Source organism: Spermophilus citellus, assembly GCF_964194105.1.
Source record: "Spermophilus citellus genome assembly, chromosome: 8".
NCBI lineage: Eukaryota > Metazoa > Chordata > Mammalia > Rodentia > Sciuridae > Spermophilus > Spermophilus citellus.
Genome location: NC_138189.1, coordinates 101,400,305 through 101,427,574, shown reverse-complemented (window position 1 = coordinate 101,427,574; position 27,270 = coordinate 101,400,305). Strand labels below are relative to the sequence as shown.

Sequence of the window (27,270 nt, the reverse complement as noted above, 5' to 3'; positions counted from 1 at the left end):
TGTTTCCTACCTGAATTGTCCCCATTAAAAATTAAAGGTAGAGAGGTATGGGGATGTAGCTCCATGTTAGAGTGCTTGCCGAGCATGCACAAGGCTCTGAGTTTGATCCCCAGCATCAAAGAAAGAATAAGAATAAAAAGAAGGAAAAGGAAGAAAAGATGGAAGACAGGAAGGATGGCCACAGTAGTACACACTTTCAATCCCAGCGGCTTGAAGGACTAAGGCAGGAGAATTCCAAGTCAGCTTGGCAAGAGGCTGTCTAAAAATAAAAAAAATAAAAAGACCTGAGGATGTAGCTCAATAGTAAACTCCTGGGTCCAATCCCCTGTACAATAAATAAATAAAGGTAGATAAAATATCCCTTGAGCACATGTAGGTGAAATTAGGCTTTCTGTCCCTATGGCATGACTATGACAATTTCCCAGGAACTTCTGAGGCAAAGGAAATGTCTGTAGCTAAAATACCAGTACACATTGGCAACTCTACTTTTTCCCAATATTATTATAATTTAATAGTATTCCAGCAACATTGTTTTGTTTAGTTTCTTGGTCCTGAGGATTTACCACTGAGCTACATTGGTGGATCCAGCTATTTTTATTTTGAGACAGGGTTTCACTAAATTACTGAGAGTCTCATTAAGTCACCAAAACTGGCCTCAAATTTGTGATCCTCCTGTCTCGGCCTCCTGAGTCTCTAGAATTACAAGCATGTGCCACTACCACACCAGGCTTTCATTTTGTGCTTAAAAGATTTTTGTGGCTATTTCAAAATGTAAACATAATTTGCAACACTATTCTCCAGTTTCAAACGGCTGATTTATAAGTAGACTGGAAGCTCAAGCCTCCTCCAGGATGAGCACTACCTGTGTTTACTCTGCTGGTTCCCGTCTTTCAGGTGTGTCTCTACTAACTTCTCTTTCTAGGTTAGGAGAAATAGCCTTGCCACCAGTACCTTCTAGCAACTGCCATGGTGATATGTTACAACTAGTTCTTTGGTACAGAGTTCCCATGTTCTTGACTTTTTTTCTTCCCATAGTGAAAAACAGTTATAGGTAGATTTGTCATGTACATGTTTTCTGCTGGTTTTAAAACACCTTCCTTATTAATTTTGTAAATGGACAAAATAAACCATGGCATTTGGAGTACAGTTTCCTTGTTGCTGTATTGTTGGCTCAAAATCCAGAAGAACTTCTATGTGATTTATAAGTTCCATGATGGGAGTTCCGTTTATGTTTTACAAAGTATTTTCTCCAGAATTTAGCACAGTGTCTGGCATGTTATCAAGCCCACAATGGATATTTGGTGAACAGAGACAAGTATTCTTAGAGAATTCTCATTCTAACGATTTAGTGGCATCGAAAAATAATAACAATGGGGGTTGGGGCTGTGGCTCAGTGGTAGAGCAATTGCCTGGCATGTGTGAGGCACTGGGTTCCATCCTAAGCACCACATAAAAAATAAAAAATAAAGGTTTTTGTGTCCACTTACAACTAAGCAACTCAGACCCTGTCTCTAACTAAAATACAAAATAGAACTGGGGATGTGTCTCAGTGGTCAAGTGCCCCTGAGTTCAATCCCTAGTAACCACAGCCCCCCAAAAAGAAAAATAATAACAATGTATGCCATGCTAGTGAAATTAAGTGCAGATTGTTAGTTCTTTTAAAGTGTTTCCCTGCAAATATAAGAGGCTTTCTGAAATCAGGTAAATTAATTTGTGAGTTTTAATATTTATTATTGATAATAATATTCAGTCATATAACCAGATAACAGAAGCCAATGGTCCCTCATTTATCTTCCATTCCTTTTTTAGAATTTTTTTTCATCTTCCATTCTTTAAAAAGTGATAGGAAGAGGAAAATAAGAATTAGGGGTGAAAAAAAGGTCTTACTCAAAGAACCATACTGACATATATTCTCTTATTTATTTATTTATTTGAATTCTAATTTGAATTGTAATGCATTCTACTGTCATATATAACATTACACATACAGAGCACAATTTTTCATATCTCTGGTTGTATATGAAGTGTAATCACACCATTTGTGTCTTCATACATGTACTTAGGGTAATGATGTCCATCTCATTCCACCATCTTTTTTACCCCCATGCCCCCTCCTTTCCCCCCCCCTCCTTTGCCCTATATAGAGTTCTTCTAATCCTCCCAGGCTCCCCCTCCCAACCTCACTATGAATCAGCCTCCTTGTATCAGAGAAAACATTCGGCATTTGTTTTTTGGGGGGATTGGCTAACTTGACTTAGCATTATCTTCTCCAACGCCATCCATTTACCTGCAAATGCCATGATTTTATTTTCTTCTGACATATATTTTTTAATTCTTAAATACTATTCTGGTGCTACTCAGGTGCATCAGCTGAGCTACAGCTGCCTCTCTGTAAAGCATGATGGTCCCTACTGCCCTTTCAGTATCTGCCATTTTACCATGGACAGCACAGTTGGGACCTGGGATGGTGATGAAGGAAAAGCAGCAAATGTAGCTAGGGTAGACCTAAAGAAACAGACCATGCTGTTTCTTCCAGACTATTATATGCATTTTATATTCTTCTTTTTACTTGTTTTGGAAGTCTGTTTCCTAATCATCTTCCCAGGCTTATAATTCCCTTCATATGTCCACTGTATGCACTTTACAGACAGACAAAACAAGATTTGGATGAATTTGGTAAGACAGCCTACTATTTCCTCATCTGTAAAATGTCTGAAATTCACTGAACTTCAGACTTAGCTCTGTGTGTGTGTGTGTGTGTGTGTGTGTGTGTGTGTGACTGTTTGCAGTATATCACAGACAATGAATAAGTATTTGTTACATTTCATTTTATAAGTGACCTTATTATTTTTATTCAGGGGGAAATAGTGTTTGATTCACACACCTTATGTTTATTAGAAACATTTCAAAACTATGAAGATGAACTCAAGGTTTCCTAACAGATTTTCTTTATATTTTCTGCAGTATCTCTCAAAATGTGAAAATATGAGTGGCATTAAGACTTGAAAGCGATCCATTCTTTCACCTAACTTAAAAAGAAAATCTTTGAGGAAACAGTATTCAACAGAAGTGTTCCAACAGATGATATTTTTGGTAATGGAATTGATATGGGCAATTAACAGCTTTTTCTAAATTGGCCATGCTACTGATCTCTCCTTATGCAGTGATATTGCTTTTCTGACAGCAGAAAGCAAAATTTCTATAAACCAAACTTTAGGGAATAGGAAATATAAAAAAGAATCATCTTGTCATACCTCTTAAGAATATATACTTTGTTCTTAAGAACCAGTCCACACCTACATACTATACAGAGAATAAAAACGTTTACCTATCCTTTAAGAGGAAAACTGTGTATTGTATTATCACTTACAAAATAGTTGAGGATCAGGGGGAGTATATAGTAAAATTCTGGATCCTGCAAAATTGTTCTTCAGAAATGAAAGAAAAAGAAATAGTTTCTTAGGGAAGTATAGCTCAGTAGTAGAGCACTTGTGTAGCATGTGTGATATCCTGGGTTCTGTACATAGAAGTGCAAAAACAACAAAAATATTCACAAGAAATTAAGGGAATTTGTTGTCAGTGAACTTACCTTGCAAAAATGTCAAAGAAGTTCTTCACAGTGAAGCATATTTATGTAGATTAACAACTTCTGTGTACAGGCATCAAGAATGGCACATGTAGGAAATCCCAGTGACTGAGGAGACTGAGGAAGAAGGATAACAAATTTGGGGCCAGCCTCCACAATTTGGTGAGACACTATCTCAAAATATAAAAAGTCTGGGGATGGTGCTAAATGGTAGAGCACCCCGGGTTCTATCCCTTGCACCCAATCCCCAGGTGGAAAAAAAAAGGACAAAATTTTGATTTGCAAAAAAAGAACACAGAAGATGAATAAATAAAGGTAACATGAAAACTTTTTAAAAATTATTTTTATTTTGTTTATGGTCCTGGGGATTGAACCCTGTGGCACTGTACCACTGAACCATATCCCCAGACCTTTCTATATTTTTATTTTGAGGCAGGGTGTTGCTAAATTGCCTGGCTGTTCTCAAACTTGTAGTCCTCCTGCCTTAACCTCACAAGTAAGATGTGATGATTACATGTGTGCTCCACCATGCCACTTTAAAAAAATTCTTAATTGATCTAACAGGAAAGAATTTGTTTGAAGTTATAATAGCAACAATATATTTGTGTATATTTTGTGTATTTTTAATCAACTTACATATAATTATATCATCGTGATGATATAAAGGATGGGTTGGAGGAATTAAGAATATTTTATTATTATAAGGTACTTATATGTCCTCAAAAGCTGTATAGTATTACTTGAAAAAAAAAAGTTATTTTACCATTTGAAAATGTATATTGCAAGCACAAGGATACCCACTCACAAAGTGAAAAAAAAAGCATATTGTTAAGAAAGGGGAGGAAAATAGAAAACACTCAGCTAATCCCACAAAAGACAAGTGGGGGTATAGTTTTATGGTGGAGTGCTTGCCTAGCATGTGCCAGGCCTAGAGTTTAACTCTTCGCACTGTCAATCAATAAACGCACATGATAGAAAGATGTGGAAGACAAAATAGGAACAGTAAACAAGGACAAAAATGAGAAAAAAGTTTACTTTTGGTACATATAAATTGGTCTAATATGTGTAAAAGGGATTGTTAGAGTTGTTTACAATAAACCTGCTTTAGATGAAAAGGTACGTATATTAAAAACTAAATGGACAATGAAAGATATGATATGCTGGGCTGGGGATGTGGCTCAAGTGGTAGCGCGCTTGCCTGGCATGCGTGCGGCCCAGGTTCGATCCTCAGCACCACATACCAACAAAGATGTTGTGTCCACCGAGAACTAAAAAAACAAATATTAAAAATTCTCTCACTCTCTCTCCTCTCTCACTCTCTCCTTAAAAAAAAAAGATATGATATTCTAACACTATACCAAAAAAAAAGCTCTTTTAATTTCAGATAGAGTAAACTTTAGAGCAAGTTAAGTTATGAATAAGACATTTGCACCCTTCTCTCAGAAATGGCTAGATCCAGCAAGGAGAAAAACAGTAAGGGAACAGTTGAACTCAGTAACACAATCAATCACCTACATATAATTCATATCTATAAACTATTTTATCCTATACCAATAGGTTACACATTAGTTTTATATTTATTTATTTACTTATTTATTCTGATTTGTTATGAGTTGAAATTCATTCTGTTATTTATTGAAAGCACAATTTTTCATGTCTCTGGTTACACACAAAGTAGAGTCCGCCATTTGTGTCTTCATACTTGCACTTAGGGTAATGATGTTCATCTCATGCCACCATCTTTCCTACCCGCAATCCCCCTCCTTTCCCCTCCCTCCCCTTTGCCCTATCTAAAGTTCCTCCATTTCTCTCATGCCCACCTACCCCCCGCCATCCCTATTATGGATCAGCATCCTCATATCAGAGAGAACATTTGGCATTTGGTTTTTTGGGATTGGCTTATTGCACTTAGCATGATATTTTCCAACTCCATCCATGTACCTGCAAATGCCATGATTTTTATTCTCATTTAAAAGCTGAGTTAATATTCCATTGTGTTTATATACCACAGTTTCTTTATCCCTTCATCTGCCGAAGGGGATCTAGGTTGGTTCCACAGTTGGACTATTGTGAATTGTGCTGCTATAAACATTGATGTGGCTGTGTCCCTGTAGTTTACTGTTTTTAAGTCCTTTGGGTATAGACCGAGGAGTGGGATAGCTGGGTCAAAAGGTGGTTCCATTTAAAGTTTTCCAAGGAATTTCGATAATGCTTTGCAGACTGGCGGCACCAATTTGCAGTCCCATAAGCAAAGTATGAGTGTACCTTTTCCCCCATATCATTGCCAACACTTATTGTTGTTTGTATTCTTGATAGCTGCCATTGTGTTTGGAGTGAGATGATATCTTAGTAGTTTTGATTTGCATTTCTCTAATTGCTAGAGATGTTGAACTTTTTTATATATTTGTTGATTGATTGTATATTATCTTCTGAGAAATGTCTGTTTAGTTCCATGGTCCATTTATTGATTGGTTATTTTATTTATTTATTTTTTGGTGGTAAGATTTTTGAGTTCTTCATATATCCTAGGGATCTGTGCTCTATCTGATGTGCATGTGGTAAAAATTTGCTCCCAAGCTGTAGGCTCTCTCTTCACCTTACTGATTGTTTCTTTTGCTGAGAAGAAGCTTTTTAGTTTGAATCTATCCCATTTATTGATTCTTGATTTTATTTCTTGCATTATAGGATCTTATTAAGGAAGTCGAGGCCTAATCTGGAATGATGGAGATTTAGGCCTACTTTTATACATTACTTTTAAAAGAACATAGAATACTCCACACATTCTGGGCTGTAACACACACAATTTTAAAAGAATCAAATAATATTTATCTTAGACCGTAATGGAATTAAAGTAGAAATCAAGAATGAAAGATAGCAAGAAAATCCTCCAGACGCTTGGAGATCAGTCATGACTAAATGAAGAAATCTCAAGAGAAATTTTAAAATATGTGTATTAAGTGAAAGTGAGTATTCACTTGTTAAAATTTATGGAATGCAGTGAGAGTATTGTTTGAGAAATTTTCAGCATCTAATGATATATTAGAAAAAATCTGAAATCAGTGAACTAAGCTTTCACTTTAGGAAACAAGAAAAGAAAGAATAAAATTAACCCCAAGTAAGCAGAAGAAAAGAAATAATGAAAATTAAAGCCAAAGTATATGAAACTGAAAATTAAAAAAATAAATAAATAAATAAAACAAAGTAATGGTGTTTTTCTGAAAAAAAAATCAATATACTGATAAATCTCTAGCCAGGTGCTATAGTTTGGATATGACTTATATGTCCCATAAGAATTCATGTATTAAAATTTAATCTTCAATATGAGGTATGAAGATGGTAGAAACTTAATCTGACTATGGTTTTCAAAGGATGGGCCCTCGAGAATTGATTAGGATTATATAAGATTATTAGTTGGAGCCCCCATGATTGAATCCTGGTGGCTTTATAAAAGAAGAGGAAAGGAGACCCCCACATATATTCATGTGTTACTCCCTCTTTGTCCCCTTCCAACTCTGCTACAAGAATTCTGTCACCAGATGCAACTCCTCCGCCTTGCACCTCCAGAACCATCAACCAAAATAAACATCTATATAACCTACCCTGTCTGTTTGTTATTAGCAACAGAAAACATGCTGACTCAGGAAAACAGGGAGTATACCAATTACTAATACCAGAAATAAAAGATGGGACATTACTACAGATCCCGTGGAACTTCAAAGGATGATGATCATGTATATACTATTAACAAATGTATGCCCACTTATTTTACAATGCAGATCATTTGGACCAATTTTCTGAAAGGCACAATCTGCTAGTACCCACTCCAGAAGAAATAGATAATCTGTATCTATTAAATAAATTGAATCAGTGATTAACAGCCTTTCAATATAGAAGGAACAGACCCCAAGTGAGTTTACTGGTAAATTCTACTGAACATTTAAGGGAAAAGTTGTACCAATTCTTCACAATCTCTTTCAGAAGACAAAGACAAAAGAAATACTTTATAATTCCTTCTATGAAGTCAACAATACCCTAATTTGATATTGCCCTAATAATAAAACTAAAATCTTCACAAAAAAGATAACTACAGTCCAATGCCTCTCATGATCATAGATACAAAAATTCTCATCAAATATTGGCAAATCAGATATAACAATGTGTGAAAAGAATTAGTATGTCACAATCAAGTAGGATTTATTCCAGTTATATAAGTCTGGTTCGGTATTTGAAAAATCACATCAAGAAGCTTAAAAAAATCACATAATTACATCAATAGATGTAGAAAAAGTCTTTCACAAAACCTGATACCCATTCATAGTTTAAAAGCAAAAGTGGAAACAATCTTCTTAGCGAATTAGAAACAGAATGGAACTTTCTAAACTTTATAAAGACTATCTGCAAGACACCTACCTAAAATCAAAATGGTGAGAAACTACAAAAACCTAGAACTAGTAAGTGATCATAGCAAGGCTGCAGGATACAAAGTTAATACTCAAACTTTATCATTTTTCTATATACTAGCAATAAACCAGTGTAATTTGAAATTAAAAATACATTACCATTTACATTAGCACCCCAAAGATAATTTTCTTAAAGTCTAACCATTTATACAACACATGAAAAAAACACAAAACTCTGATGAAACATATCAAAGAACTAACAAAGGGAGAGGTATTCCATGTTCATTGCTAGGAACAGTCAGTATTGTCAAGATGTCAGTTGTTTTCAACTTACTGTAACCACAGTAAATATCACAGCAACTTATCTGGGGATATCAACAAAGTAATTGTAAAGTGTATATGGAGAGGCAAAATTCCCAGAATAGCCAACTCAGTATTGAAGAACAATGGTATTGAATTGACATTACCCAATCTAAAGACTTACTGTAAAACTGGTAATCATGACAATGGCTAAAGAATAGAAAAATACTCCAATGGAACAGAATACAAAGCTCAAGAAAACCTACATAAATATAATCAACTGATGTTTCACAAAGGAGCAAAGGCAATATAATGGAACAAAAAAAGTCTTTTCAAAAATGATGCTGAAACAACTGAATATCCGTGTGGAGAAAAACAAAACCAAGTCAGAATCTAGACATAGACCTAACATACTTAACAAAAATTAACACAAAATAGTCATAAGTCTAAATGTAAAGTGCAATGGTAAAAAAAACTCTTATTATAGGCGTTTTATTCTGTTGAGAAAATCTAGATGACTTTGGCTTGGCAGTAAATGATAATGATATGTCAATAGCTATATATCGACATGTCAGTTGTAACTAATGCACCACTCTTGGTGTGGTGTGTTGATAGTTTGGTGTGGGGGGACAGGACATATATGTGAACTCTCTGAACTTTCTGCTCAGTTTTACAGTGAACCAAGAAATAAAGTTTATTATAATAGGAAAAATAGGCAATCTGAAAAGTTGATTTATGAAAAATATATCCTCAATTTATAGGTTGTTATACTGTTTCAATTCAGGTTCTCTGTATGTCCTGTTTCCCAATTTGAAGTTAAGGAAAATAACCTAGTTTTCTGCCTCATTGACCCATACAATTATTCACAAAAATAATTAACACCAATATTTCATTAAAAGACATGTATTGGAGGCAATAGGGGATTTACAGGAGACAGTCACTGGCACAGTTCAGGTGCCCTTCTTTGGTCTGGGGAGATGGCTCAATGGTAGAGTGCCTTTTATGTTATATCAATGGACAAGGCCCTCAGTTTGATCCCTAGCACTACAAACAAAGCAGAATGAACAAACAGACCCACTCAAACAGTTGCTTTCAACCAATGCCCATAATATTTCAGAGGCTACAAGTCAAATTTATATGTCTAAAAAACTCCTTGTTTTTTCATAGAATATTTAAGTGAAAGTCTTTTTTTGATTTCTTTTTTTTTTGTGTGTGTGTGTGGGGGTGGGGGTGGGCAGTAACCAGGGGGAACTCAGGGACACTTAATCACTGAGCCACATCCCAGCCCTATTTTGTATTTTATTTAGAGATAGGGTCTCACTGAGTTGCTTGGCAACTCATGTTTGCTGAGGCTGGCTTTGAATTCATGATCCTTCTGCCTCAGCCTCCCAAGCCACTGGGATTACAGACATGCGCCACTGCAGTGGCATCTTGTTTGATTTTTGTGTGAGGATTTCCCTCCTTATGTTACCTTTTGAAAAAAAAGATGGTATATAACCTCTTCATTTGGGAAGCGAGTGCTTTTAATAGAAGGTTGTTGGGAGTCAGCTGTTAGATGATTTATGTCACCTCTGACCTGCTTTCTGATAATGCATGACTTCATTCATGGCAGTGGAGGTGACTGGTGTCACCTGACCTGGCATAAACCTAGAGTGTTAATTTATGTCAGTGGCACTTGTTGAAGGGAAGATTGACACCCCACTGGAAAACTGTCTGCAGTGAAGTCCTTGTAGAGCAGCTGCATTCCTAGTGAGACATTATTGCGTTTATCCCTCTCTGAGGTTTCTTTGGTATTTATTATCTTTCCTAAGAGGAAGAAGATTTTTCTAATATGCAGATTATCTGTTTTTTTTTTAGTAGCTATTGAGTCAAATTAAGTTGTTTATATCCATAGTTGTTCATTTGTTTGCTTCCTTTCTCTTATTTGTTCATTCTTGGAGGCATTGTTATGCCTTTCTGACCAGCCTACAGTAGGTCTGCCTTAGAAATGACACTTTCACATCTCAGAGTGTAAGGTGTTAGATGCTCCAGTCTTCAATTAGTTCCCATCCAAAGTCAATGATGGAGATTCTCAGTGTGGATTGTCAAGGCCTGTGATCCTCAGTCCACTCAACACTGGCCTTATCCAGACCAGCTTCTCTGAAGGCAAAGTCAGTGACTTCTTTTTTCCAAACTTTACTTTGCTCAGAAAGACTTAAAAATGGTGATTTTATTATTTTATGATCAAAAAGTACTTTTTCACATTCCATTATTTCAGTCATTAATACAGGAGAAAAATATAAATTGTCATACCTCTTCTCTGCTCTCTTATACATGTGTAAAATATAGGTAGACTTGTTCTGTAATTATTAAGCTCTTCTGTTTTAAGAGACATAGATTCTTACCTGGGCGCAGTGGCGCATACCCATATTTCCAGCAGCTAGGAAAGCTGAGACTGTAGCATCTTGAGTTCAAATCCAGCCTCACCTATGGCAAAGTGTCAAGCAACTCAGTGAGACCCTGTCTCTAAATAAAACACAAAGTAGGGCTGGGGATGTGGCTTAGTGGTTGAGTGCCCTGAGTTCAATACCCAGACCAAAAAAAAAAAAATATATTTACTTCAGAACTTAGTTTGGGTATTCTAGAATCTCTTGACACTTTAATTCTTTCAAAAATATGAATATCTCTACTGTTTCCTTCAAATCATCACAAATAGTATTTCACGTTCTTATCAATGTTGCCTTCTTTATAACTTGGTTTCTCACATTTATTCCCCCAGGTTGAACTTGCTTTCCCTAGCCTCCTTTCTAGCTTAGTGTCCTTTCCTTGTTTGCCTATATCAAAGCAAGCTTAAAACAAAGCCCCCAGTTCCACAAGTCATCATCATTATGCTCATCTGTATTTCTCCTTAGAACATTTTAAAGTCCTTACTAAGGTTTCCAGTTTTCAGTTCCTTTTTCTAAGCTATGATCTCTGTACTCTTTGGCCATGTTTTTTTTTTTTTTTTTTTGAGGTTGTGCATGCATGTGTACGTATCTGTAGGGCAATGGGTTGTAAATCTTCAAATCAGTCACAGTTAATAGACTCTAAGAAGGTTTCCTTCTCCTGGGAATTTCTTGATGCTTTTTTCTTTGCCATGTGATGAAGAACATGTGTCAAAGCTCCATCACACAGAGAGTGTGTTTCTATTTACTTGCACTCTTTCATTTTAGAAGAGCTGGTGGTAGACAACCAGTTCTTATTTTGGTTTCTACAACATAGAGGTTGCTAGGTGACTTTAATCCCTTTCAACAAAGGACAATCAACAACAACAAATTCCTGCTCTCTTAAGATTTAGAGATACTACTTAAAAGATCTAGCAAATAAAATATTAATTTAATACACTTTTTTTAAAAGCATGGCTCTGTGTAGACCATCCTACATCTGTAACAGTTCATCGTTTTTTTTTTTAAATTTATGATGTTCTGTCTTGAAAATTCATAAGAAATTAGTTTGTAAGTAGCAATAGTTGTACCACTTTTCCAGGAAATTTTAATACACAAAAGTCTAGTTCAATATGATAATAATTACTTTTATGAAAAATATTTTGTAAATTTGTTATAAAAGTATTTATTTGGACTTCTCAATCATTTATATGATTTTTAAACCCTAAGTGTAATTCAATTTATAATTTTTATATTATGTGTCTTCTTTACTTAGAAATATATTTAAATTCTATTATCTTGGCCACTACTTGAAAGTTTAACTTTATACTCTCATTTTTTATAAAAGTTTAATACTATAAGTAAACTTTTCTTTAATTTTGAAGGTGTTAAAAGTATTTTTTCTTTAAATTTTCCTCCATCAGTTTTCTTTCCTCATGTTGCTCTCTAGCTACTACCAAAGTCAACAGTTACATTTGTTTCCCAACAAGTGGTAGATTTCATGTGCAACAGTTGCTTAATGCCTTTTTTAATCTCTGATTTAAGAATCCTGCAAAATACCAGAGCTGATATGTAGCAGATGCACAAGAGAGTGACCATGCTGAGAGTCCCTGAAGTATTTCCAAGGTAGCTGATAATTCAGTTGCCCTAAGCCACTATGCTTCCTTCCCATGCTTCCCTCAACCTCACCATGTCCCGCAACTAGAATTACCTATGGCCTATAGTTGCTTCTAGAGCCCTCTTCTAGCATTAGGACCCAGGCTTTGACATGCCAGCCATTAATTATTTTGGTTACCACTCATGTATAGCAAAAGAGACACCATTTATTTGTCTTAACTTGATGTTTACTTAACTGCTTTGAAGAATATCTTATAATAGAAGTATTTTATGACACTTCCACTTTGCATTTAATAATCCTGGTAAATGTAGCCCCTGAGTTTTCTTACATATTCTGAGTGCATTTTTCCTTTCCCTTTTACTGGAAATGCAACTTGATGAAATTTGCTCATTTAAATTTTTAGAATGAAAACTTTGAAGCTTTGTGTGGTGGTATATGCCTATAATCCCAGCAGATCAGGAGGCTGAGGAAAGAGGAAGTTTGAGGCCATGTTGCAAGTTTGAGGCCAGCCTCAGCAATTTAGGGAGGTCCTAAGCAACTTAGTGAGACCCTGTGCCAAAATAAAAAATAAAAAGGGCTGGAGGTGTTCCTCATTTGTTAGGTATCCCAGGCTTAATCACTGATACCAAAGAAAGAAAGAAAGAAAACTTTGTCAGTATTGTTTCTGAAGTAATGCTATTGGGAAAAAAAGTAACAAATGTCAGCAGTTTTATAGTATAAAAATTTTTATTTTATATATAGTTTGCCATCTCATCAAGTATTAAGTTTTCAGATTGATCCTTTAATGTTTGTATTGATGATATTAATGTAATGGCTTCAAATCTTATAGGTCATATGACTTACAGCATCCATAGTAGAAGATATTCTTTGGATTGTGAATAATTTATAACATAATAATTTAAAAATTTATTCTTGGGGGATGTAGCTCTGTGTTAGAGTGCTTACCTAGTGTGCATGAGGTCCTGGGTTCAAATCCTCACTACCACAAAATATAAGTAAGTGAATAAATAAATAATTTGTTCTTTTTTTTTTTTTAGAGAGAGTGAGAGAGGAGAGAGAGAGAGAGAGAGAGAGAGAATTTTTTTTTAATATTTATTTTTTAGTTCTCGGCGGACACAACATCTTTGTTTGCATGTGGTGCTGAGGATCGAACCCGGGCCGCACGCATGCCAGGCGAGCGCGCTACCGCTTGAGCCACATCCCTAGCCCCAAGTAATTTGTTCTTTTACTTCCTATCTGTCTTGAAGAAATTGGAAAGTAGGATTAATATAAGCCTAATAACTTTCCTCAAAAAAAAAAAAGAAAAAAATGAGCTGTTTTTTAATATCTAGGTTAATGGTGTAGATTTGAAGCAGTTCATAAAAGGCACTTAGGGTCTACTTATTGATTCTTAATATATGGCTATTATAAATGCATGCAGTTAGTAATTCAGTCTAATTAAACTTTGGCAGCAGACTCATTACTCTCAAGAATTCAATACATTACTTTACAATATGAAAGTATCAAATATAAAGGAATATATGTGTTGTGAAATTTCTTTGGACTCAAGAATAAACATTGTGACTGTCAGTTACAGTTACATGTTACAGTTTAGTGAGTATTCTTTGTAAAGTTTTAATGTGTAAGTGTGTATAAATTGGCATGATTCTATCAATAGGATGTTGCTCATTGTTTTTGTTCCTTATCAATTTGTGCAGTGATCTTTTTCTTAAATATGTATTTGTTCCATCTGTATCAAATTGGACAGTAGAGTTAGAACAAAGAAAATAGAACTCAACCCTCTATAGACTTCTCTAGTCCTCAGTTTCCTTAAATGATCATCCCAAGGTCATAAGGTTAAGAATGATTAGAGTGAAATTTAGGACCTGAGATTAACTTATCTTTTGGTATTTCTTCTGTAGTCTATATTCTTGGTTTGCTTATGAGTTTATGGGAACAGGGGAGAGAAGGTGTCCTAAGAGTCAACTCACATCCTAGATCCCGGTAGAATTTGTGTCCTGTGGTCAGTGATATAAAGACAAACACCAATACCTAAAAAGAAAAAAAAAAGGTCTTTAAATGAAGAAAAATGAACTATGAAATGACAGTTGAGATATTTAAATTCATTGAAGCCCTCTTTTTACCCCTTTACATCCCTTTAAAACTTTATTCTACTTTTACCACATAGAATTTCTATTAGGAGACAATTCTGTTGTAGGAATTACATATTCTATTTTAGTGAAGTAAATCATATTATTCACTGACTTTTCAGAATTAAGATTTTGGTGCCAGGCGCCCCACCTGTAATCGTATCCACTTGGGTAGCTGAGGCAGGAAGATCTGAAGTTTGAGTCCAGTTTTGGGCAACTTAGCAAGACTTTATCTCAATCTTAATTAATTAATTTTTAAAGGATTTGGAAATATAGCTTGGTGGCTAAGCACTTGCCTTGCATGTGCGAGGCCCATGGGTTCAAATCCCATTACTGGGAAAAAAAAAAAGATTTTGGGCATACCTTATGTTGTTCCGTCTCTGACCAAAGAGTTAAAGTATTAACAAGTGTTGGAGTATCATAGAAATTGTGTCTCAGGTGCAGGAATTTATACAGACTTTTTATGTTTGATTTTTTTTATACAGTGTCACAGTGTCTTCCTTTAATGTGGGCTTTCCATCTTGGATTTAAAAAATACCTATTTTTCACCTCTTTCCTCATAATTTTTGTTTGTTTCTAGAAATTGTATACCTTAATTTATAATTCTCACACAGTGCCAACTGAATTTATTCATGTACCTTTTACATTCCTGTGTTCTCAAAAAACCTATGTGCATCGTAAACACTGTGATAAATAGTTTATAACTACTGATAATTATTTTAAATTCGTTTGCTGATTTTAGTTCTGTAAAGACTGCCAACTAGAAATAAGCTTGCTAGGTTTTATTTCTGGAATTTGTTCTGCAAATGCTTACTGAATTTGTTTGAGAGTTACCACTTTTTGTATGTTAGAACCGAGAGTATACATGGTCTTTCTTTAACTTTCTTCTTAGAGCTTTAACTGCTAAGTAGTAATTTTATTTTATGTTGTGATTTTTAAAGTATCAATAGGAGCCAAGTTGCTGACATGCTGAAATAGTTTGTCCCTTGAGCACTGGACAGTTGGGATAATTTACTTGGAGAAAGAGAGAAAGTAAGGGGAGAAACATTTTGTGGATATAACCCGCTGAGGTCAGTAACCTGCTGCTCAGTGCAGTCTGGTCTGACCCCATTTAGACCTAGAGGAGAACTGCGTTGGGCAGAGAAGCAGCCGAGGCAGCATTTCAACAGGAAGGAAACATCTTTTGCTGAGAAGCTTCGAAGACGCAAGGCAGGCATGCTAATAGCACAGAAGGAAAAGGAAGGACTAGATCCAGCATGATAAACATGGCTTCCTGTTGGTAACAGAAGTACTTGATGACATTTGACCAATGATGGATCCATTTATTGAAAAAGACTGCATTTAGTGTCCAAAAAAAAAAAAAAATCTTCTACAAGATGTGCATAGCTTGTATAGATGCGTACGTGTTTGTGGTTTGAGTGACTTGTTTTTGAGATTTTGTTGTTGTTTTGAAAGAAAAGTCTGCTTCTAGGGTTTGAAATATAGAATAACTTATCTTTCGCCAAAATGTAGTGTTTTCTTCCTTGTGTCTCCTGTAAACTTATGGAAGCATGGGGGGTAGGAGGGCAGGCTCTGGAGGCCCTGGCACCTGTGAAGCATGTGCTGATGCACACAACTGATAGTACGTTAAAGATCAAGTGACTCAGAATGCTTTCTGTAAATCTTCACTATTTTTTTTAAAATCTACATTCTAGAAAATATTGCAGAAGTAGATATTTACTTTGAAAATATAGTGAATACTTAATACAGATGAAATCAGAATAGGTTTCTGTCTCAGAAAAAAAAACACACGAGCTGTATTATCCTCAGAAAGATGACAACTTTTATAAAGTTTATTTCATTCAATTAAAACTATAGATGTGTGAGGGGGTGAGAACATTTAAAGGTGCCCACAGGCTGTCGCTGTTGGAGTCCTCCCCCCAGTCCCCAGGCCTCTTACCTTAACACTCTTCAGCATTTACTCTCATGTTTGTTCTGTTGGACTAAGTGATGAGTTAGTTGTTTCTTTGTTTTAACTTGCAGTATGTTCGGTCAGAGGGGAAACCTACTGTAGAAACTGGCTGACGATGTTTTGCATTTTCTCCTACAATGCTCACCTCAGGATCCTAAATAGTATCATTAAGCTTCTCTGTCAAAACAAGCGCCCAAACATCGGAGTCATCACTGTGGCTCCCCCCCCCCCCTTGGAACGGTGTCATTTTGGAATCTTTCCAGAGCTGAGCAAAACCAGGATCATCAGTCATTGAGAAAGTGTGTTCTCCTAGAGACTCTTCTATGTGTTCGGAATGGCTTCTTTTTTACTAAAAGGACTGTTCGGGGCCCAGAAAACTGAAACTTCATCTTCTCCTTGATAGTTTGTCGGCATGAATTCCAGCCAACCAGATAACAGTGTATCGTATTGTGGCTTTCTAGGACTCCTCATTTCGTATCAGCCCTTGGAGGGCAAGTTCACTAAGAGAGCCACAGGTGCTACTACCATCCTGCAGAATAGATAAACATGTGTTACCAACGGAAGAGAGGATAGCTGAAGTTCTGATACTATTTAAGTATTCTTTTACTATTTAAACAAAACAAACAAACAAAGCCAGGTAGGCAAAAGTTTCTTTGCCAGTTTTTGGCTCATAAATTACTAAACTCAGTCATAGGCATCTTCAGTACATACATATAGGCAGTGACCTCTTGCAGTTTTACCACTGTGTCCTTGAAACTTTCTTTAAAAAAAAAAAAAGTAATGTTTGGGTGCAGTGATGTACTCCTGTAATCCCAGTGACCCAAGCAGCGTCTAAGGCAGGAGGATTCTAAGTTCAAGGTCAGCCATACCAGTGTAGCGAGGCCCTAAGCAACTTAGTGAGACCCTGTCTCAAAATAAAAAATAAAAAGGACTGGGGGCTTGGATGGGTGATAAAGTGGCCCTGAGTTCAATTCCAAGTACCAAAAAAAAAAAAAAAAGAAAGAAAAGAAAAGAAAAGAAAAGAAATATTTCTCTCCAAACCAGACTTCCTGAACTTTACCTGCCTAATGATTATTTATTTGGCATACACAGATTTCCTCTGAAGTACTGTATCAAGGACTTATCTTTTCATTTCAAATTACTTTCTGGAATTATCTATTTCTCTGACTCTTCTCACTTTACACACGAACTCCTGCAGTAAGCCAATATCTTGACCTAAGTCTTCTACCAGTTCTTACTACTAGAATGGGTACCAATAAAAAGTCATCCAGTGACAAGTGTTGGCCAGGATGTGAAAAAACTGGTACATTGCTGTGAGAATGTTCAGTGATGCATCTAATGTGCAGCTTAGCAATTCCTCAAAAGTCTAACCCAGAATCACCATATGACCCAGCACTTCCTCTCCTAAGAATTTCACTCCCCAGAGAATTGAAAACATGCCCACGCAGAGTCATGAATTATGTACCCATGTTCATTGCAACATTATTCACAGTAGCCAAAAGGTAGAAGGAGCCCAAGTGTCCATCCATGGATGGATGGATAAACAACATGTGGCACACATAACCACAATGGCCTGCCTACTAGTCCTTCTTAAAAAGGAAGGACATTCTGATACATGCACAACATGGATGAATTGTAAAGACTTTGTGCCACGTGAAATAACCTGGACACAAAAGGACAAATTTTATGGTTCCTTTTATATGATGCACCTAGGACAGTCACATTCATAGAAATAGAAAGCAGTATGGAGAAAAATGTGGAATGGAACCACCATTTGATCCAGCTATCCTTGGTTTATACCCAAAGGACTTAAAATTGGCATATTACAGTAATACAGCCGTGTCAATGTTTACAGCAGTTCAAGTCACAATAGCTAAACTATGGAACCAATCTAGGTGTCCTTCAATAGATAAAGAAAATGGGGTATATATACACAACAGAATATTACTCAGCTTTAAAGAAGGAAATTGTGGTATTTGCCAGTAAATGGATGGAGTTGGAGAATATCAGGCTAAGTGAAATAAACCAATTCCAAAAAAACCAAAGGCTGAATATTTTCTCTAATGTGGATGCTAAATCACAATAAGGCATTACTTTAGATTAGGTAAACGGAAGTGAAGGGAGGTGAAGGGAGGTGAAGGATAGGAGAACGAAAAAGACATTATTACATTATGCATATATGTGACTATGACCAATATGATTCTACAACATGTATACTCAGAAAAATGAGAAATTATATCCCATCTATGTATGATATATCAAAGTGCATAAATGTATTCTATATCATGTAAAAATAATTAAAACAAATTAAAAAATTAATAAAAAGAAGGTAGAGTGGTTGCTAGAGCTGGGAGAGGGGAGAATGGTGAGTTTTTGCTTAGTAGGTACAGAGTTTCTGTTTGGGAAGATGAAAAAGTTCTCTGTGGCTGTTGATGTGGGTTGCTCAAGTGTGTCCTCAATGACACAAAAATCTATACTTGTGGCTAGAATGGCAAGTATTATATTACATATATTTATTACAATAAAAGAAATCCCTTGGAAATGAATGTTAATATATGTTAATAAATGTATTAAATGAATGTTAATATTTGTAATATTAAAAAACAAAAATAACTCCAATGTATCTCATTAGTAGACAAAGAAAATCTGGTATATCTATGGGTGAAATATTACTCAGCCATAAAAAGAAACAGAGTATAATATGCTTGAACCTTCAGAAACATATCAAGGGAAAGAAAATAGACTCAAAGGTCAAATTTTATATAATTTCATTTGTGTAAAATATACAGAATAGGCCAATCCATAGAGACAAAGTGGATTTAGTGGTCACCAAGAGCCATGGGAGGGTTGAATGAGAACTGACTCCTAGAGGGTATTGGATGTGTTTGGGGGGTGATGAAAACAATCTACAATTCCGTAGTCATGATAGGTAATAGTGGCCCAACTTTGAAAATACTAAAATCCACTAACATTCTATGCTTTGAATGGGTGGACTCTATGGTATGTGAATTATATTTCAGAAAAACTAAATCTTGACTTTTATGATGCCATACTTCTGAAGAAATACTATATCCCAGACTGAGCTTATTATTTCTTAACTCTGTGACTTTGAGAACAAGTTGAGCCCTCCTTTCCTATGCTATAAAATGGAAATAATAATAATAACTACCTTGCCAAGTTTTTTGAGAATGTTAAATGAAATAACTTGTAGTACATTTAGCATAGTAGCTGGCATTGTCTAAGAACCCAGTAATTTATGGAAAACCTTCAGAACCTGAACTTGAACATCTTCTAATACTATTCTGGATACTATTTCAGGATATTCAAATACTATTTACAGATATTCAGGGGAATGGTTCAACTCCATTAGCCATTTTACTAAAACTGTTTGGATTTTATTTTGAATCTGTCTCCCCAAATATTTCTAATGTACCTTTAGAGAAATCCTTCAAAGTGAGCTTTTTCATCTCCCTCCATTTATCCCTGCAGCTGTATTTTTGCCTGAAAAACAGTTCTCTCTTCCCATTCCCCTCTCTCTCTCTCTCTCTCTCTCTCTCTCTCTCTCTCTCTCTCTCTCTCTCCTCTGACTTTCACCCTGCTCTTAGACTTAGTGGACTTCTCCCATGTTTTAAACTTTCTCCCTTATTCCAGTGCATAGTCATCTCTGATTTTTATAGCACCCAAGGTTTTTACTATATCTTTGACCAGTGAAGTCTTATTTAGGTTATTTTTTTAATTTAACCATAATTTTATTTTGCCTGACATCATGCATTATAATTGTAAATACAGCTGCTGAACTATACAGAATCTATGAGAGTCAATCAGGGTGTGTGCTGTAAGAACATTTGAGTTATTTCTTAGTATTGGACAATTAGCACTACTGTGCCTATCAATCCTCTTAACAAATAACTATATCACTCAGATTCTTTCCTAGCATTTCAATGACACATTATTTTATTTTTACTGGTTGCTTTGATGATTATAATTTCCATCTTAACATTTTAATTTAATTAGAGTCAGTATCATATGAGTTCACTTAATAGAAAATATAAAAGCTTACCACAGATTGTTTACTTAGGTTATGCCTTTAAAGTCTCTATCTTCTTAAGTGATCTCTTAAAAATTATGTGTCTGGTGTCTCCCACTAAATTAAAGTGTTTGAGCATAGGACCCACACGTTCTTATGCTATACCTATTCCAGAGCATGTAGTGCATTGCCTTAACATGGTATAAACTGGATACGTATTTACCATTTATGAGTTAAATTCATCCTACATAAAGATCCTCTAGGTACAAGGGTGGAAACTAATGATTTTCAATCCTGGCTTCACCATAGAATTACCTGTGAGCAGCTTACATCTTACCCAGTAGATCAGAATCTCTGAGTATAAGGGCTCAGCTTCACACCCAAATGATATTCTTAGTAGCCCAGGCTAAGAAACATTGGATTCAACAGATCATAATTTAAACCACTGGTTCCCAAGCCTAATGGATTATTGCAGTCAAGATGTGGAGACCACATGTGCTTTGGGCACTGCACAATGCTCTCTACACATGTTGGGGAATACTATTCTTGGTGCTTTTGAGGGCATTATTGCTTGAGAAAGATCCTCTAACCCGAAATATTGTAACAGCCAACCATGTGATGGAAACATCACATATAGGATTCTAAAACCCCCAACACTCATGTAATATTTTTAATAACAGATGTATATGACTTAATTCATTTTGCAGACTTAAAAACTTTCAAACTCTTGTCTTTTCTAGGCTGGCAAACATTCAGCAGCAGACCCTCTCAAGATTATCTACTTGCCCTTGCTCCTGTTGAGTTGCCACATGTGGAAGCAGGAGATGGGCTCAGCGGCAGCCAACAGGACATGATCCAGGAGGAGCAGTGAGGGATTGAACTGCTGGTATGACAATGGGGACAGTTGGTGCTTGGTTTGAAAATATAATATTTTGTTTGTTTGTTACTTCGTACCAGGATTAAACCCAGAGGCACTTTACCACTGAGCCACATTCCAGACCTTATTTATGTAATGAAGATGGGTCTTACTAAATTGTTCAGGCTGGCCTTGAACTTGTGATTTCCTGTCTCAGCCTCCCACATTGCTGGGATTACAGGCGTGTGCCACCATGTCTAGCTCCAACCATCTGTTCTAAGTTACCCTCTCAAATACCTTCATTATCTGTGCTTAGGACACATGGGATAGATTTTAAGATCAAGGAGTTGGCTAACCTTGTGTGCTGACCTCTATATATGTCTATATTTTCCTGCATTAAAGGAAGCTTTTTTTTCCCATCAGATTCATGATACCTCAGAATTTTTTAAAAAGAAGTAATCACTCAAATGTAACTATAAGCATGGAGAATTGTTATATCTGTAATCACTTGTTACATAATTTCTCTCCTTTTTTTCATCTACTTGTGGCCACATTGTCTCAAACTTCTTAAGGACCAAATAAGTCGTATTTGTATTTATTTGGTCTGACCAGCAAGCACATACTTACTGAGTCTAAGCAGCCAGTTCTCGTAACAACATGTCAGAGAACTGAAGTGTGGAATGATAGATTTCAGGAGAGTCTTTGTGATTCTTCCTGAGAATTTCTGGAAATACATGACACTGAGAGAGGAAAACACCAGACACTTTTTTTCATCAGGGTCTTAAAATTGACCCAAAGAGCAGTTTGCTCTGAATGCCACTGAACTACTAATGAGTATATCAAGCTATGTGTTCTTTATCAAATCCTTTTCACTTATGTGCATGCATAGAAGTAAGGAACAAATATGATTTTTTCCAAAATATTTAAGATGAAAACTAGCTTGAAACCTACTCTATCTTTGCCTGTAGAGAAGCCAGTTAAAATGGTAGGGGCATTATAGGAAGAAATTAGAGGTTAGGTAGAGAAAAGAAAGTATTAGGCGTTTTTTTCCCTTTTGTAATTCTTTCAGCTGTTAATTCAGCTTCAGTTTCACTGAATCTTGTTTATGCATTGAGCATAACAAATCTTCTAAAAAGCTATGTGGCTGTAATTTCTGCCTTCATCCCAGCCGCCTGAGGATATAAGTATCCACTCTGACACTTGATACTTCTTAGAGACTGACCTGGTGTTGAGAAATCCTTTCCAGTTTGTCCTCATTTCAACCCCCATGATTCCTGGATGTTGCCATTTTCATAGGGCAAGAGCATCTGCCTAGATTACCTCTCTACTCTGGGAATTTGAAGTCATTGTGAGGGAAAGAGAACTCAGCACAGTAGTGACTCTCAGAATGAAAATTTTCCCCTTGCATGCTAATATTTTTAGAGTGATAATTGTCACTGAAAATAGACTTCCTCTTTCCTCTCTCATGCTGGAAAATTTTAAGTAATTGTGAATAAAGCATTCTTTACCTTTCCCCCCCTCCTTAATGATTGCTTTTCTTCACACTGTGGGTAAGGACTGTGGCTACTCATTCTGTTCTTGTCCTTTACATGAGAACTGAGATGGAATTTTTATCTCTTTAGTGAAATCACAGCATTAGTCAGAAGATTTTTTTTTTCTATTTGGAGGTGAAGGGTGGGTAAGGAAGGAAGTGTATAAGTTCATGGAAAAATGTAAGATAAATTGCTAATAAGAAATTAAAATAATTCACTGCTTGGGAAAAAGATTTTATAAGTAGCTTTCTGAAGAGTTCTTCTCCCACATCCCCCAACCTCTTATTTTACTTCTAGTTTATACAGTTAGATTAGCTTAGCTAAGGACTTTTTTCAGTACTAAATAGGACTGAGACATTTATTTTTAGTACATTTATTAGGGGTGTGTTCTTGGGAAAATTATTTAACTTCTTTTAAGACTTGCTTTATTTGGCAGTGAGGAAAGTAAGTAATAATAAGTAATAATGAAAGGATTGCTATATGGATAATATGTATAAGGCCTGGCACATCTGAAGTCCTTTATTTTATAATAGTACTTGTTTTATTACTTATTAGTATTCTTAATGTTTCTTTCACTTTTTATTTTATTTTATTTTTTATCATTTTTAATTTATTTTTTGTATTGCTGGGATCAAACCCAGAGTCTTATACATTGTAGGCAAATTCTCTACCATGTAGCTACACCCTCAGCCCTCTTTCAGTTTTAAAAATATGAATTCATTTGAAAGTATTTCTTTATATTTATATATACACACACACACACACACACACATATATATATATATATATATACACATATATATAATATATATTTTTTTAGTTTTAGGTGGACATAATATCTTTATGGTGCTGAGAATCGAACCCAGTGCTTCACGCATGCTAGGCGAGCGCGCTACCACTCGAGCCACATCCCCAGCCCTTGAAAGTATTTCTTTACCTATCAAATACTAGGAACTAGGAATGTATTAATGAGCAAAATAGACAAAAATCTGTTCTTGTTGAATTTAGAATCTGGAGTAGGAGACAAACAAAATCAAGGTAAATAAGAAATATGCACTTTATGCTAAATACCAAGAAGTACTAAACAAATATAAATGAGAAAGCAGGGTATTATGGTACATGCCTGAAGTCCAGATAAGCAGGAAGCTGAGGCAGGAGAATCAAGAATTTGGGTCCAAGAGTTCAGAGTCAGCTTGGAAACATGTCTAGACCCCATCTGTTTTTCTTTCTTTTTTTTTTCCTTAAAAAAAGAAGGAAGGAAGATGAGAAAAAAAGAAATCGCATAGCATTGAAGTAGTAATTGGAAATACAGTAGTTGAGAATGTTCAAGGGAAGATTATACAGTTCCATCATATACCAACAATAAGTATTTACTCAAATACCCAAGGAAAACTTAGAATAAATGAGAACTTTAGAAGTTCAAGAAAGGGCGCAGTTCATTTGAACTATACCAGTTAAAGGAGGATTCACAAGGGGAGGTGGCCTGCTAGCACCTGGATCTTAAAGGATAAGAAGAATTTGGGTAGATAATAAGAAATAACATCCGAGTGAAGACAAGTGAAGGGGAAAGAGTATTAGATGGAGTAAAATAAGGATGTTCTTAGCTTTGAGGGCAGAGGTGGGGAGGCTACCTTGTAGAAGGTCCATGTTGGCAAATAGAAGAACGGTGGAAGAAAGGGTAAGGCCAAAGTTTGTAAAATCCTAAGACCAGACTAAAGGTGCTGTCCTGCAAATATTGCAAACAAATAAAGCAGATAGGTAGAGGATTCACATCTTTAGTAATATTATTTCTGACAAATTTGGAAGAGTAGGGAGAGGGGTGCTATTCTGCATTGATTCAAGAGTGAGACTAAGAATATGGATTATGAGAAGAGAGGCAAGAATGAAATGGGAATGTAGATCTGGTATCTACATGAAAAATCATGTAGACTTAATTGCTAATTGCACAAAGGAGATGAAAAAGAATCAAAGATTTCTCTCAGTTTTAAAATGACCAGTTTTGGCATTAAAGGAAAGAGAAATTTGGGATATATTGGAGTTTAAATTCAAGGTAAATGAGGTAAGACAACCAACCCAATGTATACATCCTTAAGGCTACTAAAGATAAAGTTCATGTAATTCTTGACATATAAACTGAATTAAGTTTCTAGGAACCACTTTTCCTATTTATTTAAAACCCAGGCAAATACTAACATGGTGAAAAAAATCTGTCTACATCAAAAAAAAAAAATATATATATATATAATATATCCAAATCCTATATATTTTTGTTTATTTATTTTTTTAGTTGTCAATAGACCTTTATTTTATTTATTTATATGTAGTGCTAAGAATCAAACCCAGGGCCTCACACGTACTAGGCAAGTGCTCTACTAGCCACAATCCCAGTCCCCAATTCCTATATTTTTATTCCAAGTTGCGGTAATAATAAAAATGTTATTGATTGGAATCTAGTGGATAACACCTTGTTCTACCGGATCATCTGTCAAGGCTACCTAGAGATGTTACATGAATTCTCTAAGTTCATGTTGTCAGCTATTACAGAACTTGGTCTCTCCCTAGATCTCCACATTGAGAATTTTGCCCCTTTTTTCCATGCGGTCTTTAAGAAATGTTAAGAGATTTTGCCAGCTTGCTTGTGGAGAAGAATATTAGCAGTTTGGTTTATTAGCACTGTCTTCAGCCATATTTCCAATAAGTGTGGACATTTAAAACTGTTTCTCATGAAGAAAATCTAACTTGTTTAGAGACTTCACTTTTGACTTAATCACTTTTCTTCCACTCACATTCATTATTGAAGTTGCCAGAATTAAAATAAATCAAAATAAATTCAGTCATTTGAGAAGTAGTAGTTATTTCTAATGTTGGACTCTTTCTGTTAATCTTTGGGGGAGGAAGGCTTTTCTTGGCCCTGGGGCTATAGCTCAGGGGCAGAGCGTTTGCCTAGCATGTGTGAGGCACTAGGTTCAATCTTCAGCCCACATAAAAATAAATAAATAGGCTGGGCACGGTGGTGCACTCCTATAATTCCAGTGGCTTGGGAGGCTAAGAGACAGGAGGATCGCGAGTTCAAAGCTAGCTTTAGCGGGCTGGGGATGTGGCTCAAGCAGTAGCGCACTCGCCTGGCACGCATGCTGCCGGGGTTTGATCCTCAGCACCACATACAAAGATGCTGTGTCTGCCGAAAACTAAAAAATAAATATTAAAATTCTCCCTCTCTCTCTCTCTCTCTCTCTTAAAAAAAAAAAAAAAAAAAAAAGCTAGCTTTAGCAATGGCAAGGCCCTAAGTAACTCGAGGAGATCCTGTTTTTAAATAAAATACAACAACCAGGGCTGGGGATATGGCTCAGTGGTTGAGTGCCCCTAAATTCAACCCCTGGTACCCGCCCCACAATAGATAGATAGATAGATAGATAGATAGATAGATAGATATGATACAGTTATCTATCAATCTATCTATAACTAAAAAAATATATATATTTTTTTTTTTAAAAAGGCTTTTCTTATCAGACTGGAAAACCTACCTATTAGGCTATAGAAAATAGATCTAACTCTGTGCCTGAGGCAGGAGAATTGCAAGTTTGAGACTAGCCGGGCAACTTAGTGAGACCCTGTGTCAAAATAAAAGATAAAAAGGTTTAGGGATGTAACTCAGTTGTAGAGTACCCTTGGGTTCAATCCCCAATGCTGAAAAACAAACAAACAAAAACCCAGCAAAACAAAACAAAAAAATATCAGACTCTGTGCCTGATGGTCTTGATCTGCCTCCTGATCATTCTTCAAATTTAAATCACCACCTAGACTTCAAGATTAAAACTTCAGTGTTTCTTCCTTACAGATCATTCTTATGAGATGATGTTCATACTCATTGTTCTGTGAAGACCAATGAAATAAATTTTATTTATTTAGTTAGTTAGTTTTGAAATGGGGTTTTGCTCTATTGCCCAGGCTGGCCTCAAACTTGTGAGCATGAGTGATCCTCCCACCTCAGCCTCCCAAATATCTGGGACTAAAAGTGCATATAACCATACATCAGACTGTCCCAGAATTTTAAAACAAAATTAGATCCTACAGATCACCTAATGCAGTGCACTTTTAAAACTGTTTTCCTATTACCTATATTTTATTATTGTTAATTTTTAATAAAATGTATTTAGCAAGGGAGCAGAGTTAATTTTAAATAATTTTTTTTCCGTTGATAAGAGCGCTATAGTTATTTCCTTATGCATTTCTTTACTCTTTCCATTACACATGCCACAGAATGGTACAAACTGTGGCTGAACTAGGTGAAAGGAAAAACCTCTGTTGCTTATGGTGCCTTGGATACACGCTGAGGGCCAGAGTGGTCTCAGTAATCTGTTTACCTCAAGAAACTCAGAGAAGATCATTGACCTTCTCATGGAATTTACCTGAGAACTTTGGTAATTCCTAAATTCACAAAGAGCTCTGTAGCATTTTTTTTTTTTTTG

At 35.8% G+C, this 27,270-nt stretch overlaps 1 protein-coding gene across 1 annotated transcript in view; it reads left to right on the top strand.

The window, feature by feature from the left end:
- Window positions 1–27,270, top strand: part of TET2 (tet methylcytosine dioxygenase 2) — a 127,688-nt gene that overhangs the window by 20,914 nt on the left and 79,504 nt on the right. Inside the window, exon 2 of the mRNA XM_081304460.1 lies at window positions 21,154–21,299. The gene's annotated coding sequence lies outside the window, so the exon portion shown is untranslated. The remainder of the gene's footprint in view (window positions 1–21,153; window positions 21,300–27,270) is intronic.